The sequence below is a fragment of the Panthera onca genome, chromosome D4, assembly GCF_046562875.1.
Source record: "Panthera onca isolate mPanOnc1 chromosome D4, mPanOnc1 haplotype 2, whole genome shotgun sequence".
NCBI lineage: Eukaryota > Metazoa > Chordata > Mammalia > Carnivora > Felidae > Panthera > Panthera onca.
This window is the reverse complement of record NC_138351.1, coordinates 86,820,302-86,840,894: the sequence shown is the minus strand read 5'-3', so window position 1 is coordinate 86,840,894 and position 20,593 is coordinate 86,820,302. Positions and strand designations below refer to the sequence as shown.

The 20,593-nt window shown below is 41.8% G+C and overlaps 1 protein-coding gene across 3 annotated transcripts in view; it reads right to left on the bottom strand.

The window, feature by feature from the left end:
- Window positions 1-20,593, bottom strand: part of STXBP1 (syntaxin binding protein 1) — a 75,718-nt gene that overhangs the window by 50,680 nt on the left and 4,445 nt on the right. The window lies entirely within an intron of this gene.

Here is a 20,593-nt window from a genome sequence, read left to right as displayed (position 1 = left end):
ATAAATAAATAAATAAAACAAAAACATTAAACAAAAATTTAAGTGGATGAATGGTATGGTGTGTGAATAATATCTCAAGAAAGCTGTTTTTTAAAAAGTCAGAAAATTTTAGATGAAAATTTCAAACTCAAAAAACAAACACTGTTTTGTTTAATATGGAATTGTTCTATAGTCTTCATCTGAAGACAGCTAACCTGGCTCACTCCTATAGAACATCAGTTACCTAAAATTATAATTTACTATAATTCTGTATATGAATTGTAATTTGTGAAAGTGAGAGACCAAAATAGAGACCACAGACTGTTAGCCACTGGGCAAGAATGAGGTACTGCTCCCTGTAACTGCTGTTCAATTATAACTGCTTACCCTGGGAATGTTCCTATTTAGATTTGCTTTTTGGGTGGTGAGGAGTGGGAGGGAAGGGAAGGCCCAATTGTTGGGAGTCGTCACAAGCTTTAGAACATTCCGAGACTGGTGAACAATGTAGTCAATGACTTGACTACACTGTCCTTATAAGCACACCCACAGATTGCATAAGACTCAAATGTCCAACGTTATGACATCCAACACTTGGGCCTCTGCCAATGTCTGAGAGGAAAGCAGGACGATAAATAAATGCCTGATGTCCGAGAAACCAAATCCTAACCTCAGTACATGAAGATGCCAGATGGAGTTACAGAAAGGACTATTCACTGTCTCTTTCACAGGGGTTTCTCATTTTCTATCTTATTTTCCCCACTCAGCTTCCTAAGGTTTAGAGTCAAAAGGTCAAGGAGCCAGAAAGTCTCTAAAGCAAAGCCTCACAGATCTTGGAATTCTGATTAACAGAAAGGAAATCTCAAAGGGAGGACAGAACAAGGTTAGAAGTAGGAGTTCCTGGCTCCGCTCTGGATGCTGTCACCTCACCTCAGCTCCAAAGAAGCTATTTTCTTCTTTCTAAGGCTGCTTTCAACACAATATCCCTTGGATTAAAGGAAATGTGAGGTTACAAAAGACACACAAATAGAAAAATCAATTAAAAATGGAAACCAAAGGTGGCTCAGTCGATTGGGCGTCCGACTTCGGCTTAGGTCATGATCTCACAGTTCGTGGGTTCGAGCCCCACATGGGGCTCTCCACTCTCAGCACAGAGCCCACTTCAGATCTTGTGTCTCCCTCTGTCTCTGCTTCTCCCTCCCCTGCTCTCTCAAAAATAAATGAAAGCATTAAAAAAAAAAAATGGAAACCAAGGGGTGCCTGGGTGCTCAGTCAGTTGAGCATCTGACTCTTGATTTAGACTCAGGTCATGATCCCAAGGTCATGAGATCAAGCCCCACATTGGGCTCTGTGCTGATCATGAAGCCTGCTTAAGATCCCCCTCCCCACCTTACCTTCTCCCCACACTTGCTGTCACTCGTTCTCTCAAAAAAAAAAAAAAAGGAAACCAAAACAATTTATATCTTCTTAAAAATCAATAGTTTATGGTAGTAAATATTATTCAGTTATATTAATGTTTTGAAACAAAAAGATCAAAGACACAAAGTGGTGAAATGGAAATTAATATTCTAGGACAGAGCACTATGATTACCTCATAACCATTGTTGAATAAGACATTTTTTTTTAAATTTTTTTTTTACGTTTTATTTTTGAGACAGAGAGAGACAGAGCATGAACGGGGGAGGGGCAGACAGAAAGGGAGACAGAATCGGAAGCAGGCTCCAGGCTCTGAGCCATCAGCCCAGAGCCCGACGCGGGGCTCGAACTCACGGTCTGTGAGATCATGACCTGAGCTGAAGTCGGACACTTAACCGACCGAGCCACCCAGGCGCCCCTGAATAAGACATTTTTAAAAGGACTCAAGAATGAGGGCCATTCTTATACAAAATAATGATATTATCTGGGCACCTGGGTGGCTCAGTCAGTTAAGCCTCTGACTCTTGGTTTTGGCTCAGGTCATGATCTCATGGTTCATGGGCTCGAGCCACACATTGGGCTCCACACTGACAGTGCAGATCCTGCTTGGAATTCTCTCTGTCTCCTTCTCTCTGACTCTCTCCTGCTCGCGGTTCTCTCTCAAAATAAATAAATAAACTTAAAAAAAAAAGACAGTGATACTATCTTGCAGTTATTTGGGAAGTGTTTTATATTTGCTAAAGGAGAAGGAAGGAAGGAAGGAAGGAGAGAAAGAGAGAGAAGGGGAAGAAAGAAAGAAAACACACTGCCCATATATATATATACATACATATATACATATATATCATGAACAGCAGCAGATCTCATCTGTTAATGTCTCATTTACTCTGCCAGCCTGTATTGGTTTTTCTGCAAAAAGCCTGTCCTCCTCCTAATACACACTATGATGTCTGCAGTAATTCTTCCTTGAACTGCAAGGACCTAGAACAGGTATCTAACTTGATCTTGGCAGGAACCCAAGATGGGACAAGTATCTTAAATTCGTAGGTGCAGAATTTAATGGCTCCAAATGACATTTCTCGATTTAAATGGGAGTTTCCCTCCCAGTAAGGATTAAGGATCGGAGAAAACATACTTCGGAAAGAAGGGAAAAGAATAGAACGTTTCAATAAATTCCAGAAACCCAGAGCAGACACAAGATCATCTAGCCTAGTGGTTCTTAGTGGGGAGTGATTGTGTCACCAGGGGACATTCAGCAATGTCTGGAGACATTTTTGACTGTCATGGCTGGAGGGTGCTGTGGGTATCCAGTAGGGAGAGGCCAGGGATGCTGTCAAACATCCTACAACGCACAGGCTCACCCAGCCCAAAAACGTCAATAGTGCTGAGGTTGGGGGCAGCTGGGTGGCTCAGTCGGTTAAGTGTCCAACTTCGGCTCAGGTCATGATCTCATGGTGTGTGAGTTTGAGCCCTGCATTGGTCTCCACGCTGACAGTGCAGAGCCTGCTTCTGATCCTCTGTCTCCCTCTGCCCCTCCCGCAGTGGTGCACACGTTCTCACTCTCTCAAAACATAAACATTTTTTTTAAAGTAAAAAAACAAAACAAAACAACAACAACAACAAAAACCAGTGGTAAGTGGTTGAGAAACCCTGATCTAGTCCATTTTTATAAAGAAACTGAACCCACCAGAGATAAGTGACTTGTCTATGACAGTGATGGTAGGAATCACCTTATCTTCAAGCCCAAGACTCTCACCAGCCCAATCTGTTCTGTTCTAAGATTTAACCTGCTTCAGGGTCTTCAGGTCTGAGATAGTAAAATACGTTTAGTCTCAGGGCACCTGGGTGGCTCAGTCAGTTGCGCATCCAACTCTTGGTTTCAGCTTGGGTCATGATCTCACGGTTTGGGGGATTGAGCCCTGCGTTGGGCTCTGTGCTGGCAGTGCGGAGCTTGTTTGGGATTCTGTCTCTCTGCCCCTCCTCCACTCACTCTCTCCCAAAACAATAAACTTAAAAAAAAAAAAAGCTTTGTTAAAAAAAATAATAAAAAATAAAAATAAAAAATGTTTAGTCTCACACAAGTATGGCAAGACCATAAACTCAAGCCCCTTCCGGAACCACCAATACAGCTAATGTCCAGGTGTCAAACTGACGTAAGACAAAAGCCTCAGGGAAGCTTCGAGAAGGAGGAAACCTCCCTGCACCACCACTCCCAGCCCCCAACACATAAAAAGGTCTAATTCCAGGAGCGCTGCTTCCTTTTCCCAAATCCATGTAACTGGTTACAATTATATACCAGGAAAAGAAAACATCCTCCAGGGGTTTGGGCCCAGCATCAGGCACAGGAAGAAGGTGGAGCTCCCAGAAGAAACACTGAAAATCCAAAAGAAACAGCTGAGTTTACACTAACTTTCACTGAATATGCAGACTGGGTGTTTTCCTCAAGTCAGTCTTTCATAGCCTGCAGAAAAGATGCTGCTTGCTTTACATCTAAGAGTTGGTTTGTTAGTTCTGGAGTGCTACTATTGTTTTCCATTTCCTCGGCCTGACCAGTCCATTTCCCACTTTGCTCTGTTATTTCACAGCACCTTACATCTGAGCTCTTGGCTCATCATTTCCTGTCTGACAGTGATTTGAATTGTTTTCTCTGTATGAGTCTTCTTCCAGAATAAATTCTTTACCTCAGTCTATGTGCCATATTTCTATCATTTTTTCCTTATCAAAGTTTCTCTCCCATGTAGTTGTTACCGACCCCCCTCCCCCTTTTCTGCTTAAATCACCTAGACAGGGGCAATTCTCTCTGGTGGTCTGTTTAGATAAAAATGTACTCTCTTTGTCCCCTCCCCATGTTCCTAGGTATTACCTGAATACTGCCCTCAGAACACCAGTTGGTTGTGTATTGGGATAGTGGTCTTTGTCCAGCCTTCACTTAGGGAAGGGTGGGTGGTGGAGAACTGACTGGGGAAATTTGTCTCTCCATATTGTATAACGTAGCTCCATGCCAAAGACCACTCCACTGAAGAAGTATGTTGGGGTCCAGGAGGGAATACCCAGTATCAGAAGAAATGATCTTAGGTTTAACTTCATTCCCTGCTTCAGAGTGAGCTAATGAGCTCATTCAGAATGAAATTTTTTGGATTTGGGGCGTCCCAAATGTTGTTGGTTTTTTTTTCCCCACCTGTTTGTTTAGTCAGGCTTTTGTTTGCTGCCCAGTTAGCCCTAGAACTTTCGAAGACTGTTTCCATTCTCTCAGCAAGAAAGGAAAGGGGGAAAAAAAAAAGTGGCCCAAAGAGCCAGTCATTTTGCTATGTTAAGAAACTAGGGTGTGGTGGTCCCCAGCTTCTGGCTGCTGGCCACTCCCCCTCCTTCCTTCCTGGAATTCAGTTCTTATAGATGATACAGTCTTATTTTTATTAATTTTTTATTTTTTTAAGTTCACTTATTTATTTATACTGAGAGAGAGAGAGAGCACAAGCAGGTGAGGGGCAGAGAAAGAGGGAGAGAGAATCCCAAGCAGGCCCTGCACTGCCAGCACAGAGCCCAACATGACATGAGGTTCAAACCCATGAACTGTGAGATCATGACCTGAACCAAAACCAAGAGCTGGATACTCAACCAACTGAGCCACCCAGGCACCCCTGACAGTCTTGTTTTTAAATTCTGAGTCTGTGGTCTTCCTTTCTTTTTAAGATTTTACTTTTTGGGGGGCACCTGGGTGGCTCAGTCGGTTAAGTGTCCGACTTCAGCTCAGGTCATGATCTCGCAGTTCATGGGTTTGAGCCCCACATGGGACTCTGCACTGACAGCTCAGAGCCTGGAGCCTGCTTCAGATTCTGTCTCTCCCTCTCTCTCTGCCCCTCCCTGCTTCCACACACATACTCTCTCTCTCTCTCTCTCTCAAAAATAAACATTAAAATTAATTAAATAAAATAAAAATATTTTATTTTTTTTTAAGTATTCTCCATACCCAATGTAGCGCTCAATCTTACAACCTCAAGATCAAGAGTCATATGGTCCACCAACTGAGCCAGCCAGGTGCCCCTGTAGTCTTATTTTCTACAGTAGACGTGGGGTAAGTGACTTAGCAGGCCTAGGAAAGCTGAATCCATCTGAAGTGGAATCTTAAACCAGAAGTAGGAAATACTGAAAACCAACCAAATGTGCAAAATAGAATCCTCAACGGTTTGAGGAACTGGAAGAACCAGGTACCTCTAGCACTTAAAAGAAGGTGGGTGGGGGCGAGTATAAGGCATGTTGGTAGAAAGGGACTTGGGAAACAGTTATACCCTAGATCCCTTCTACCACTTCCCATCACTGGGTGATTATCCTTCTCCCAACATGGCAGAACAATGAAAGTTTCCTCTCCAGAGAGTGTAGAGTCTACAGGGTCCCTGGACTGGGAGACCTAAGCCACAGCTCAGAGTGTGAGTCCAATACTGAAAACACAGGGACTCAATGACCATGTGTGCAGCCTGCTGAAGACTACCCTCCACACGTCTGGCCCTCTCCATCCACTCATCTGCCCGCATTCTGGCAGCCAGACCTTCATCCTCCAAGCAGGAGAGACTTTTCTGGAAAATCAAGCCCAAGAAGAAAAATCTAAAGACACTGTCATTGGGGATTCCCTAACAGCCCACCCAGTTCAGCCCCACCCATAAGGCCAGAGTTCCAATCAGCATTTAAGTCTCTCTTCTTCATCACAAGCAGCCAGAGAGGATCTGCCACCCATCTAAGGAAAGTTCCTACATGGAAAATAGAGACCAGAGCAACAAAACCTGGAGGAAACAGACGATGCAGGGAATTTTTTATTTTTATTTTGTTTAAAGAGAGAGACACCACACCCATGAAACAAGAATAGCAGGCTATTTAAAAAAAAAAAAAATTAAAACACAGTATTAGAAATGTTTAAGAAACATGACAGCAGAAATTTAAAAGTAAATAGAAGGGTTAGAAGACAAAGTTGAGGCAATCTGGAACACACAGCAAAGAGTCAAAGAGATAAATAATTGAAAAGATAAGAAAATTGGAGGACCAATCCAAGAGGTTCAACATCTAAATAGCATTAACTCCATAAAGAAAAAACTGAGAGGGAATCATTGTGAAATTATTTTTAAAATGTTCCCAGTAGTAAATGGCGTAAGTTGCCAGACCGGAAGGTCCACTGAACGTCTAGCACAGGGATCACCAAACTATGGCCTGTGGGCCAAATTCAGCCTGCAGTCTGTTTTCACGTAGATAGACCTTAAGCTAAGAATGCCTTTTACACTTTCAAAGAGGTGGGGAAAAAAAGAAAGAAGATGTGGCGCGGATCATAATGTGGACCACAAAAGACAAAGTATTTACTACGTGGCCCTTTATAGAGAAAGTTTTCTGACCCTCGTCCAGCACAATGGATAAGGACAGACAGATACCAAGGCAAATCACTACGGAAGTCCACAGCACTGAGGAGAGAGTGGAAGTTTTTGAGGGGAAGATATGAGACATACACTAAAGGATCAGGAATCAAAGGCAAAACCAGAAACGAGAGGACAATGGAGCAGTCTTCAAAATTCTGAAGGAGAATATTTCCGATGTAAGATTCTCTGTTCCTCCAAACCATCAATTAAGTACGAGAGTAAAATAAGGATATTTTCTGACGTGCAAGGCCTCCAAAAAACCACCTCCCTTTTTCCAGAAGCTCCTGGGAGGTGAGCTCCACCCAAACAGGAGAGTAAACCAAGAAACGAAGATATGAAATACGGAAGACAGGATGATTCAAAACAAGAGAGGTGAGGGGGGCCTGGCTGGCTCCGTAGACGGGGGTGTGCAACTCTTGATCTTGGGGTTGTGAGTTCAAGCCCCACGTTGAGGTTACTTAAAAAAAAGTAAAACTTAAGGGAAAAAAAAAATCCCTCCCAGACACCATGAATTTGGGGTGCCTGGCTGGCTCAGTCAGTAGAGCATGCAACTCTGGATCTTGGGGTCATGAGTTTAAGCCCCACACTGGGTGCAGAGATTACATACATACATAATAAAAAAACCAGAGAGGCGAAAAAAAATCCTGGGAGGATGGTGAACAGAAGGAAGCCGGGTAAGTGGTGTACCAGAGGGAAGATAACCAGTCTCAGAATGATGTGGGTTTATATTCACTCACACAGTCCATGTGCCTGGTGCCCTTCATTCCATCGTGGAGAGGCAGGTTCCCCTGCGGTATTGTTTCGTGTAGGGCAAATGTGCCGGTGATGAATTCTCTCCACTTTTTTTTTTTTAACATCTGAAAGTGTTTATTTTGCCTTGTTACTGAAGGATACAGCATATCCTCTGGAGTATAGCATTCTAGGTTAATACTTTGTATCTCTCGGTCCTTCAAAGTTACTGCTCGACTGCCTCTTAGCTCACATTGTTCCTGGCAAGAGATCTGCACCATCTTTACCTCTGCTCTGTACACAGCGTGTCTTTTCTCTTTGGTTAATTAAAACTTTGAGGGCACCTGGTTGAGCATCCGTTCGTGAGTTCTGGAGTTCGAGCCCCACATGGGGCTCACTGTGGTCAGCGTAGAGCCTGCTTCCAATCCTCTGTCTCCCTCTCTGCCACTCCCCTGCTCACACTCTCTCTCTTAAAAACAAGTAAGACATTGAAAAATTTTTCTTTTTATAACTTTTTTTAAGCAATTTAGTTATAACGTGTCTTGGTGCCGAGTTCCTCATGTTGCTTATGCTTGGGGTTCACTGAACTTCTTGGATCTGAGAGTTTATAGTTTTCATCAAATTTGGAAATAGTTCCAAATACCCTCCCCCGTTCTTCTCCCCCACCCACCACCCCCACATTCTTCTCTCTTTTAGGGACTTCAATTATATAAATTGCACTCCTTGAAGTTGTCCCACAGCTCACTGATGTTTTCTGTTTTTCTCCTCAGTCTTTTTTGTTTCACTTTGGACAGTTTCTACCGCTATGTCTCCAAGTTCTCTATTTTTCTCTTCTGCAATGTCTAACCCCCTAACCCTTCACCTAAGCAGGTGATTTATATTATTCTTTCAACTTTTCAGCATGTTGGACTTTTTATTTTTAAGTTTATTTATTTATTTAGAGAGAGAGAACAAGCAGGGGAGGGGCAGAGAGAGAGGGGGACTGAGGATCCAAAGCAGGCTCTGTGCTGACAGCAGAGAGCCCGATGGGGAGCTTGAACTCACAAACCATGAGATCATGACCTGAGCCCAATTTGCAAAGTCGGGACGCTTAACCAACTGAGCCACCCAGGCGCCCCTGTTGGATATTTTTTTTTAAAATTTTTTTTTTAACGTTTATTCATTTTTGAGACAGAGCATGAACGGGGGAGGGTCAGAGAGAGGGAGACACAGAATCTGAAACAGGCTCCAAGCTCTGAGCTGTCAGCACAGAGCCCAACGCGGGGCCCGAACCCACGGACCGCAAGATCATGACCTGAGCCGAAGTCGGCCGCTTAACCAACTGAGCCACCCAGGCACCACCCCCCCCCCCCCGCCCCCGTTGGATATTTTTAATAAGAGATTGGAGGCAGGGAAAGAATGGGTATTACCACCATGAGAAACTGACCAGATCTTTCAGTCTCAATTAAAGCCTGGAAAAGGTTATTTCTCTAACTTGAATTTCAAAGTTCCTTAAAGGATAAGTAGGGATGGGGGGGGGGGGGGGGACACAGAGGGAGAGACACCCAGCACACAACCAAAACAGTAAAGTTCAAGGTAACTCACCCTAGGATTATCTGAGGGAAAGCAAACTGGAAACTTCAGTAGCCACATGATTGCCTCATCTTAAAAACCTGAAGCACTTTTACCCAAAACATGATTAGGTCTGTAGGCTGAGTAATTTTTAAGGGGTCTGCCTCACAGGAGTCTATTGTGGAAAGCCTAGAGTGTGAAATTAACATAGAGCAGAGGGAGACTCTTGCTCAACTGCAGTGTTTTATTTTCTCAAATCCCTAGCAACTAGTACCAACAATATTGATGTGTCCGGAGACCCATAAGAGGCCTCTCTCCTTCCTCTCCTGGTTACATCAGTGCTCGAGAAGATGGGTGAAAAGGAACTATGAGAGAAGAGGGTCACCCAGGTTTGCTTTGCCCTGTCACTCTCAGTGATGGGGACTCCGAAAACCATCTAAGCCTAAAAGGTCTTCCTTTTCCCCCTCAGTTGCCAAACAGAAGCAGCTTTGTTCCTACTGCCATTAAAGGAAGTTCATGAGGATCATCTGTGACTGGATTAGAATGTACTGGAAAGTCCTGAGCAACATCTAAGCACAGTATAAGCGGCCTTCCCTCCCTCACTTTTGTAACACTGCTCCTGGCTTATACCTGTCACTGTGAAAATCTACGCTGGCACAGACGTGAAAATAATACCATCTGTCCCCAACAGCCACAGAGAAGGGAAAAAATCTGCCGCCAGCTTTCATCCAACAAACTAGTATAATCTGACTTCCTGCTCTGGGTGGGAGTCTGGATGATGCTTCTAAGATTGTTCCCAGAGCCCAGATTCTACACTTTGAGGCCATCTTGACATGGCCGAAATCCCAAATCCTCAGAGCTTTGCATTTTGACTGACTATAACCATATCCTTACTTCCTCCTCAAAACAATCCTGAACAATAAAGTTCATACAGACACAGAGTGACTTTAAGACACAGAGAGAAAAACTTTGGGAAAGTATCCAGGTTCCAGGCCTCCCAGTCTGGAGAGCAAAGACTCACTCCTAAATGCAGATTCCTGGTTGCCAGCTCAAGCCTGCTTTCAGACAATTTGAGGACGGGCCCTGTGACTGACAAAATCATAGACACTGCTCTGCTAGATCCACCTTCCCATCTCTGACTCTCAAACCTGCTGGCTGCTCTTCCTATGTCCATTTGTAATGTCAGCGTCCCTTGGGGGGACCCCCAGGCCCTCTTCTCTCCTACACCCTCTCCTCTGTGATCTGACCCGATCCCCCAGCTTCAGTCACCTGATGACGCCACAATCCAAATTTCCAGCCCAGACCTTCTGGGCACATCTGCCCACTGCCTACTGGCCATCTCCCTTACATAGTCCATAGGCACCTGAAAAGCAATGCCTATAAAAGCATACGTCCCCCAGCAAACTTGTTTTTCCTCCTTTCGTATGGTACAACCTTCCAACTGGCTGACCAAGGCAGAAAACAGAATCTTTCCCAACTCCTTTTCCTCATCCTGCACATTCAAGCAATCACCATGACCTGACACTTCTTCCCCCGCAGACTTCTTTATGTGATTTTCTTCTCTCCACCCACTGCTACTTCTCCTTCCCTGGCAGAGCAAACCATGCTCACCTCCACTGTTCCCAGCCTGAGCCACCACAGTAGCTTCCTAATGGAATCCTCTGCCCTCAGTCTCCCTCCCTCCCACCACCCTCCATGCAGCAACCAGAGATCTTTCCAAACTAAATCCTAACCAAGTGTCCCCCTGACTTAAAACCTTCAGTGGTGTCCCATGGCTCCTGGAATAAAGGTAACAGTCCTTCACAAGGGTAAGAGAGCCCCAGGCATCTCTCCCTCACTCCCCAGCTCCAGCTACATTGAGCCCTTCTCTCTTACTCTCTTGCCAAGCTGAGACATCCACCTACTTGACTTACTCTCCCTCAGGCCCCACCATCCTTCTCCTGGCTAACTCCTCCTCCTCCTCCTCCAGGTCTCCCTCAGCCTCCCTCATTCCCCAGGGCTTGTTGGAGGCTCTGCCATGTGCTCCAGTATCATCACACCATACTGCCTCTCTCAGGGCACTTATCCTGATGTGCTACCGTTGCCTGTTCGAATCCCACTAGGACCAGATCTACTTGTACACCATTGTATCCACTGCCCTTAGCACAGCCTCTGGCACGTAGGAGACTACATAAACACTGGTTGAATGAGTGAAAACACTTGGTCCTAGAATCCTCTGAGGCATGCTGACATGGAAACAAGCCGTGATATATGGTCATCTCAGAAATCTTCCAAACAAGGAATTACTGCTGGAAAGTCTGATTGAAGTCTATATCTTCACACCTAGGCTCCAGGGATTTTTTTAAAAATTTGTTGTTGTTTTTTTCTACTTTTCTCTATCTCTAATTTTGTTGTTGTTATTGTTCCCAAGAATTAATAGGTTTTCCTAATGTGATAAATACTTGATATTTCACTCACTTCCTACAAGGTCAGCTTTTAGGCCAAATAATTAATAGACATTTAAAGTGAAATACCATGGGGCACCCGGCTGGCTCAGTTGGTAGGGCATGTGATTCTTGATCTTGGAGTCATGAGTTTGGGCCTCACACTGGGTACAGAGTTTACTTATAAATATGTAAATAAATAAATAAAGTGGAATGTCAGTGGCATGTAAGAAACAGGAAAATTTAAAAAAAGGAATACTGGAAATCTGCCCTAGGAAAGCTTACAATCTGAGCCATCAGTAGTTACTCTTGCTTCAGAGCCCCAGAGACATAGATTAAACTCAGATCGGTGTATATCAGAAGCAAATTGCTTTGTTTTAACCAATGCAAACTCTCCCAAAGGGCATCAGAATGGACAACATCTGGCTGTTGTCTAGTAATTATTAGATCCTGTGTCTATCAAAAACATAGTGATTCATTTCCTGGACTCTCCTAATAACTTATTCACTAACTTTAAACAGTAAACTATTCTCTGTAGTTATATCTGTAAAGTAATAATAACCCCTTAGAGTAATTCTTTAATTCTTCCAAGCAATTTTTTTGTATATTATTTAATGTGAGCCTTGAAAGAACTCTGTGCTGCTGGGAACAGCGTTCCTAATTTAAAAATAAGTTTAATATGATGTCCAGGTCACCTAGCTGCTAAGCTTGAGAACTGGGACTATTAGCTGGACGTTCTGACTTCTGGTCCAGAACTTCTTCCACTTGCCCAATACTGCCTCTCACTGATTTTTTTAAACTTTGTTTTAATTTAAAAAAACATGTGGAGGGAAGAAGGTAATAAAACTCATACTTCTTAAAGTTCAGATGAAATCTTGGATACCTTACCCTAACTTCGGTGCTAGGAACAGCCCTGCAGAGAAGCAACTGATTGAAGCAATGAAAAAAATCAATCTGGGAGGGGAGGGGGCGCCAGGGTAGCTCAGTCGGTTAAGTGTCTGACTTGATATTAGCTCAGGTCACGATCTCATGGTTTGTGAGATGGAGCCCCTTGTAGGGCTCTGCACTGACAGCGTGGAGGCTGCTTGGGATTCTCTCTCTCTGCTCCTCTCCCATTTACACACACTCTCTCTCTCAACATAAATAAACATTAAAAAAAAAAAAGAAAAGATCAAGCTGGGGATTCTCCAAGACTTCTCATATAGGCAAGCCATGGGACCAGGGTTCAAATTTTATGGCTATTGAGTTGCCAATGATAACTATAAAATTTGGCCTGACTACTCCACTAAATAAAAGATACTTCATTAGCTGTCAAACACCTGTTCGTCTAAGAGATGCTGTGTGCCAAAAAAAAAGCCAGAGGGAAAAATCTTTCAGTGCACATTCAGTAAGTCCTTTTTGGATCCTGTGGCAGATATATGCTCTCTTATGTCTAATGGATAACACATGGATGTTACCTGAGTCCCAAATCATGTCTTATGGAAATTTTGGCCCAATTTAAACTGCTTATAACCCCATCATAAGAATGACATCTAGTTCAAAACAAAGGAGGATTATATTTAGAAATAAATGGCAAGTCAAAGCTGTACTCAGATGAAAATTCGTATCCCTCGATACTTTTACAAGGAAAAACATTAACTAACCATTTTATTCAAGAAATTAGAATAAGAACACACATGTACACAACAGAAAGGAAAAAATGATTTTTTAAAACAGACAATTAAAATAGACAAGTCTCTAGCATGTATTTCCATGAAAATAATAACACAGGGTAAAATGAGAAAGGGAATCATAATTACAAGTGCAGGGGCTATTTTCTAAATTATACAAATATAATTTATAGTCAATAAATTAAAATCTTGTAGGTTGAAAGGCTTGTTTTAATTTTTGAGAAAGAGAGTGTGAGGGGGAGAGGGGGCAGAGAGAGTGGGAGAGAGAGAGAATCCCAAGCAGGCTCTGTACTGTCAGCACAGAGCCCGACTCAGGGCTTGAACTCATGAACAGTGAGATCATGACCTGAGCCAAAGTCAGACGCTTAACCAACTGAGCCACCCAGGCGCCCCATAAGGCCTGTTTTATAAGGAAATGCAAATTGCCAAAACTGACTAAAGAAGTAGACAACTTGAATAAACATATCAAAAGCCTGTCAAGTATTTATCCTTTCTCCTCAAATTCAAAGTTTTATAGGTAAATCACTTCTGACATTCAAGGAAGGGAATTCCTATGTTATTTCATCTATTTGGGAACATACAAAAAAATGGAAACTTCCCATTTCATTTAATAAGAGAAATTCTGATATAGAAAACCTGACAAAGAGTTAAGAGAGAAAAAATTCACATACACATATGTAAAATATGGTGTTCAATTGTTCATTCCAAATATGTATTGAGTGCCTACTATGTACCAGGACTGTTTTGGGTGCTAGGGATATAGCAGTGAACAAAAAGTCTATGCTCTCATAGAGCTCACATTTGGCTAATGGAAGCAAGGATAAACAAACAAACGGGTAAGTATGAAATGTCAGCTAGTGACAGTTCAGCATAATAAGGGAGGGAACAGGAAAGTTTCCATTTTATATAAAGTTGTGAAAGAAGACCTCACTGGCAAGGTGGTATTTGACTAGAGACTTAAAGGAATTAAGGGAACAAGCATATTTCAGACATAGGGAATGAAAAATACAAAGCCCTGGGATGGGAATATACATGAAATGTTCAAAGAAGAGCCAGAGGCTCCAATATTAATAAATGTAGATGCGTAAACAATAAGTAGAATTTTACAATACAGAAAAAGGATAATACATAATAACAAAGTTTATTTCAGAACTGCAATGATATCCAATATTAGAATTAATGAGATTACATTAATAGATTAAATAAGAACACCTATACGATCATCTCAAAAGAAACTGAAAAAGTAGTTAATACTAATTTAAAAAACAAATTCTTAGTAACCTGGAACTAAAAGGAAGTAGTTCAAATATCACTTCCTGAGGGAAGCTTTCTCTAACCTCCCCTGGTTTATGCCAGGCCTCCCTGTTACAGTGTAAGCCTCCCTGCTTATACCGTCCTGTACCATTCCTTTGTAATTTTTTTTTTTTTTTAAAGAATTTTTTTTTTTTTTTTTTACATTTATTTATTTTTGACAGAGACAGAGCACAAGTCGGGGAGGGGTAGAGTGAGAAGGAGGCACAGAATCCAAAGCAGGCTCCAGGCTCTGTCAGCACAGAGCCTGACGCGGGGCTCGAACTCCCAACTGCGAGATCATGACCTGAGGTGAAGTCGGACGCCCAACCGACTGAGCCACCCAGGTGCCCCTGTAATTTTTTTAATCATAACTATAACTAAACTAATTTTCGGTCTAAGTGTAAGACAACAACATTAGAATCCTTAAAAAAGTGAGGAGTTTAGAGGGGCCTGGCTGCCTCACTGGTAGAGCATGCAACTCTTGGCCTCAGGGTAGTGAGTTTGACCCCACACTGGGCATGAAGCCTACTAAAAATAAAAAATAGGGGTGCCTGGGTGGCTCAGTCGGTTGAGCGTCCGACTTTGGCTCAGGTCATGATCTTGTGGTTTGTGACTTCGAGCCCCGCACTGGGCTCTGTGCTGACAGCTCGGAGCCTGGGGCCTGCTTCGGATTCTGTGTCTCCCCCTCTCTCTGCCCCTCCCCTGCTCATGCTCTGTGTCTCTCTGTCTCTCAATAATAAATAAACATTAAAAAATTTTTTTTAATAAAAAATAAATGAGGAGTTTAAATTTTTTTTAATGTTTATTTATTTTTGAGAGAGATAGAAACAGAGTGTGAGCAGGGGAGGGGCAGAGAGAGGAGGAGACACAGAATCCGAAGCAGGCCCCAGGCTCTGAGCTGTCAGCACAGAGCCCGATTTGGGGCTTGAACTCACGAACCACGAGATCATGACCTGAGCCGAAGTCAGACACTTAACCAACTGAGCCACCCAGGTGCCCCAAGTAAGTGAGGAGTTTAAAAAACATGACACCTTTAGGGACACCTGGGTGACTCAATCAATTAAGCATCCAACTCTTGGTTTCGGCTCAGGTCATGATCTCACAGCCTTGTGGGTTCAAGCCCCATATTGGGCTCTGCGCTGGCAGTGCAGAGCCTGCTTGGAATTCTCTCTCTCCCTCTCTCTCTGTCCCTCCCCTTCTTGTGCTGTCTCTGTCTCTCTCAAAATAAATTTTAAAAATTAAAAGAAATTAAAAATTAAAAATGCGACACTTTCAATTAATAAACTGGGAATAAAGACCTAATGGGACCACTCAGCAACAAGAACTTTTACATTTTTTTTTTAAGTTTATTTATTTTGAGAGAGAGACAGAGACAGAGTAGGGGAGAGGCAGAGAGAGGAAGAGACAGAATCCCAAGCAGGCTCTGTGCTGCCAACACAGAGCCTGACGCAGGGCTCAAACTCAACAAACCATGAGATCATGACCTGAGACAAGATCAAGAGTCAGATGCTTAACCAACTGAACCACCCAGGTGCCCCAATAACTTTTAAATTTTAATGAATTGTCTAAAAGAACATAGAATCACAACCATCACAAGAAAAATGTAGTTTTTAATAAAAAGTATACAGAAAAATAGAAAGTAGATGATTACAGAAATAGATCAACTGGTCAGATTTATGTACATACTTATCATTTACTGAAGATTTCCACTTTCACATTTAAAAGAGTAAAACTAATAACTTCAAATGAAAATAATATGTAGATTAGAAATGTAATCATAACAATCTAATTTAAAAATGGACAAAGGGGGCACCCGGGGGGCTCAGTCGGATAAGCGTCCAAATTCACCTCAGGTCATGATCTCACAGTCCATGAGTTTGAGGCCCGCAGCAGGTTCTGACAGCTCAGAGCCTGGAGCCTGCTTCGGATTCTGTCTCCCTCTCTCTCTGCCCCTCCCCTGCTTGTGCTCTGTCTTTCTCTGTGTCTCAAAAATAAGTAACGTTAAAAAAAAAATTTTTTTAATGGACAAAGGATCTGTGTAGATATCTTTTCAAAGATGTACAAATGGCCCAATAAGCACATGAAAAAAAAATGCTTATCAACAGCCATCATGGAAATGCAAATCAAAACCACAATGGAGGGGCACATGGGTGGCTCAGTCGGTTAAGTGTCCAACTCCTGATTTTGGCTCAGGTCATGATCTCAGGGTTCATGGTTGGACTCCATGCTGGCAGTGTAGAGCCTGTTTGAGATTCTCTCTCTTTCTCTCTCTGCCCCTCCCCTGCTTGCGCTCACTCACACGCGCACGCTCCCTCTCTCTCTCAAAATAAATAAATAAATTTAAACAGTTTGGCAATTGCTCAAAGAGTTAAATATAGAGTTACCATATGACCCAGCAATTCTATACCTAGGTATCTACCTAAGAGAATTGAAATGACATGTTAAAAAAATAAAAAGAGTAAAATAAATGTAACATAAATTGGTCTATTCCATGAATGTGGTATATTGCTCCATTTATTTAAGCCTTTTCGATTTCTTTCATCAGTATTTTACAGCTTTCAGCATACAGATCTAAAATATATTCCATTAGATTTATACCTAAGCCTCTCATGTGTCTTTTTTTTTTTCACTCAACTGTAAATGGTCCTATTTTAAATTTCAATTTCTATACAAATTTTTGTAAACTGACTTTGTATTCTGCAACCCTGCTAAACTATATGTAATTCTCATCAGAGGGTTGCTCCCTTATTTGTAAAGCTAGGAATTATGATTTTCACATTGCACTATAGCTAAGAAACTAAAACTTTAAAAGTAAATTTGTTAAAATGCTAATTCTTCCCAAACTGATTTATAGATTCAACACAATTCCAATGAAAATCCCAGAAAGATTTTTCAAATAGAAATAGATAAGCTAATTCTATAATTTATATGGAAAAGAAAATGAACCAAAAGAACAAAAACAATTATGAAAAAGAAGAAAAAAATTGGAGAACTCACAATACCTGGTTTCCAGTCTTACTTTAAAGCCACAATAGGGGCACCTGGGTGGCTCAGTCGGTTAAGCGGCCGACTTCGGCTCAGGTCACGATCTCGCACTCTGTGAGTTCGAGCCCCGCGTCAGGCTCTGTGCTGACAGCTCAGAGCCTGGAGCCTGTTTCAGATTCTGTGTCTCCCTCTCTCTCTGACCCTCCCCCGTTCATGCTCTGTCTCTCCCTGTCTCAAAAATAAATAAATGTTAAAAAAAAAAATTAAAAAAAAAAAAAATAAAGCCACAATAATTGAGACAGGGTGGATGTTGGTGAAAACATACATATAGATCAATGAAACAGAACAGGAAGTCCAGAAATGGACACACCCATGTATGGCCAACTCATTTTCATCAAAGAACAAAGACAATTCAATGGAAAAATGGATTTTTAAAAAATGGGAAAAAGAACAGTCTTTTCAACAAACAGGGCTAGAACTGAACATTCACATACAAAAAAATTCACACACACACACACACACACAAACGAACCTAACTCACATGATATACAAAAATTAACTCAAAATGGATGAAAGACTAAATATAATGCCTAAAACTATAAAACTTCTAAAAGAAAACACAGAAAATATATAAAACACAGAAAATCTTTTTGAACTTGGGGTAGGCAAAAATATCTTCAATAGGATACTGAAAACACAATCCATTAAAGATGGACTTCATCAAAATTTAGAACTTCTTTTCTGAAAACTACTGTTCATAAAATGAAAAGACAAGACATAAACTGTGTGAAAATCATATAATTGATAAAGGACTTGCACCCAGAATATATAAAGACCTCTCAAAACTCAATCATAAGAAAATAACGCAATAAAAAATATGCAAAAGATTTGAGCATTTCAACAAAGATATAGAGATGACAATAAAGGCATGAAAAAATGCCTCTCACCATCATCAATCGTTAGCAAAATGCAAATTAAAATCATGAGATACCATGGGGCACCTGGGCGGCTCAATTGGTTAAGCATCCAACTCTTGATCTCGGCTCAGGTCATGATCTCATGGTTTGTGAGATCAAGCTCAGCACTGGGCTCTCTGCTGACAGAGCAGAGACTGCTTGGGATTCTCTCTCTCCCACTCTCTCTCTGCCCTTCCTCTGCTCGCATTCTTTCCTTCTCAAAATAAACTTAAAACAAAGCCATGAGATACCAATACCTATCAGAAGGGCTAACATTTTACAAACTTATAAGACCATGCACTAACAAGGATGCTGGTAGGAATGTAAAATGGTATAGCTACTTTGGAAAACAATTTGACAGTTTCTTATAAAGTTAACGTACACCTATCATATGACCCATTAATTCCACTCCTGGGGATTTACATATCCAAGTGATCTGTTCACATAGAAACCCGTGTGTGAATGTTTACAGAAGCATTCGCAATTGTCCAAAGTACAAATTACTAAGACGTCCTTCGGCTGGCAAAGGGATAAACCAAGTGGTGCATCGGCACAAAAGAACAGCAGTCAGCAATGAGGAGGGACAAACCATAGATACATGCGACATGATGACTCTCAGGCATTATATACTAACATTAAAGAGGTCATATTCAGAAAGCTCCATACTGTATGATTCCACTGAAGTGCCATTCTGGAAAAGGCAAAACTGCAGAGACAGAGAACAGTTCAGTGTTTGCCCAAGGCTGGGTGTGGAAGGAGAGGCCGACAGAAAGGAAGGAGAGGCTGACAGCACGAGGGAATTTGAGGGGGTAATGACACTATTCTGTATTCTGGGTCTGGCGGTGGTTACATGACCGTAGGTAACGGCTGAAATGTGAAAAACTGCTCACTAAAAAGGGTAAATATTACTGCATGCAAATTATACCTTGATTTTAAGACTGGGAAAAATACATGTATAATACATCTCAAAATATACTTGCTATTTGTACGCTAACCAAAGTTTCTACAGAAAAAAGAGAAGTGTAAGAACAAAGACTGCTTCTTTCTAGGCGTCCTCTTAACTTCCGACACATCCTATGAATCATGGCCCCATCTGAAAAACGTATGTACTTAATGTACAAATCAAAACTGCATTCTTTTCCAGAGGAATGTGATTCTTATAAACAAACACGAGGAGAAATCACTAACAGCTAGGAAACAACAAGAAAGACAAATAGTACATTTTGAACTCCTTACATCCTTGTAACACTGACGAAACTTCAGGGAACAGAAATAACCCTGGATTACAACTCGGATTTATATGATTGAGACATTGTTTATTAACATAAAATATATAATAAAATGCCACACACAAAAAATTATCCTTTCTCTTACATTCTCTTTGTAAAGAGTAGAAAACAAGTATATTTTATAGAAGGAAAATAAAGAAAAAAGGGTAAAAAGACATGAGTAGAACTGGAAACAGAAGTAGGGTCAGATTACAAACCTGTCCATAGGCTCTTAAGGTCAATTCTCCCATTTTCCAGTTTATTTGCACCTCTCAAGAAATTTATCCGAGGGGCGCCTGGGTGGCTCAGTCAGTTAAGTATCTGACTCTTGATTTCAGCTCAGGTCAGGATCTCGCAGTTCGTGAGTTTGAGCCCCGCGTCGGGCTCTGTGCTGACAGCTCAGAGCCTGGAGCCTGCTTTGGATTCTGCATCTCCCTCTCTCTCTCTGCCCCTCCCCCATTCGCGCGCGCGCGCGCCTGCGCGCGCGCGCTCTCTCTCTCTCTCTCTCTCAAAAATAAACATAAAAAAAAAAAAAAAGAAATTTATCTGAGACTCTGCTTTCTCCCCCCAAACTGTGGCCCCACAGGACAGAGCTAGTCAATCTTTTCCCATAATCCTCTAATACTTACTGACCCACTTTGTGGATCTTTTCATGAGGAGAATATTTATTGAAGTTACTGGATGCCAAGAACTGTGCTAAGTGCTATACCTGCACTAGTTCATTGAACACTCATAGAACCCCACAAAGGTAAGTGCTATTGTTATTCACTTTATATTTTAAAAAATTGAGGCACGAAAAGGTTCAATTATTTGCCAAAGTCACATGGCTAATAAGTGGTGAACCAGAATTTTATCCCAGGTAGTCTAATTCCAAGAGCCCAGTCTCTAAATTGCTACATATAAAGATTAAGTTATTCATTCAACATCTAT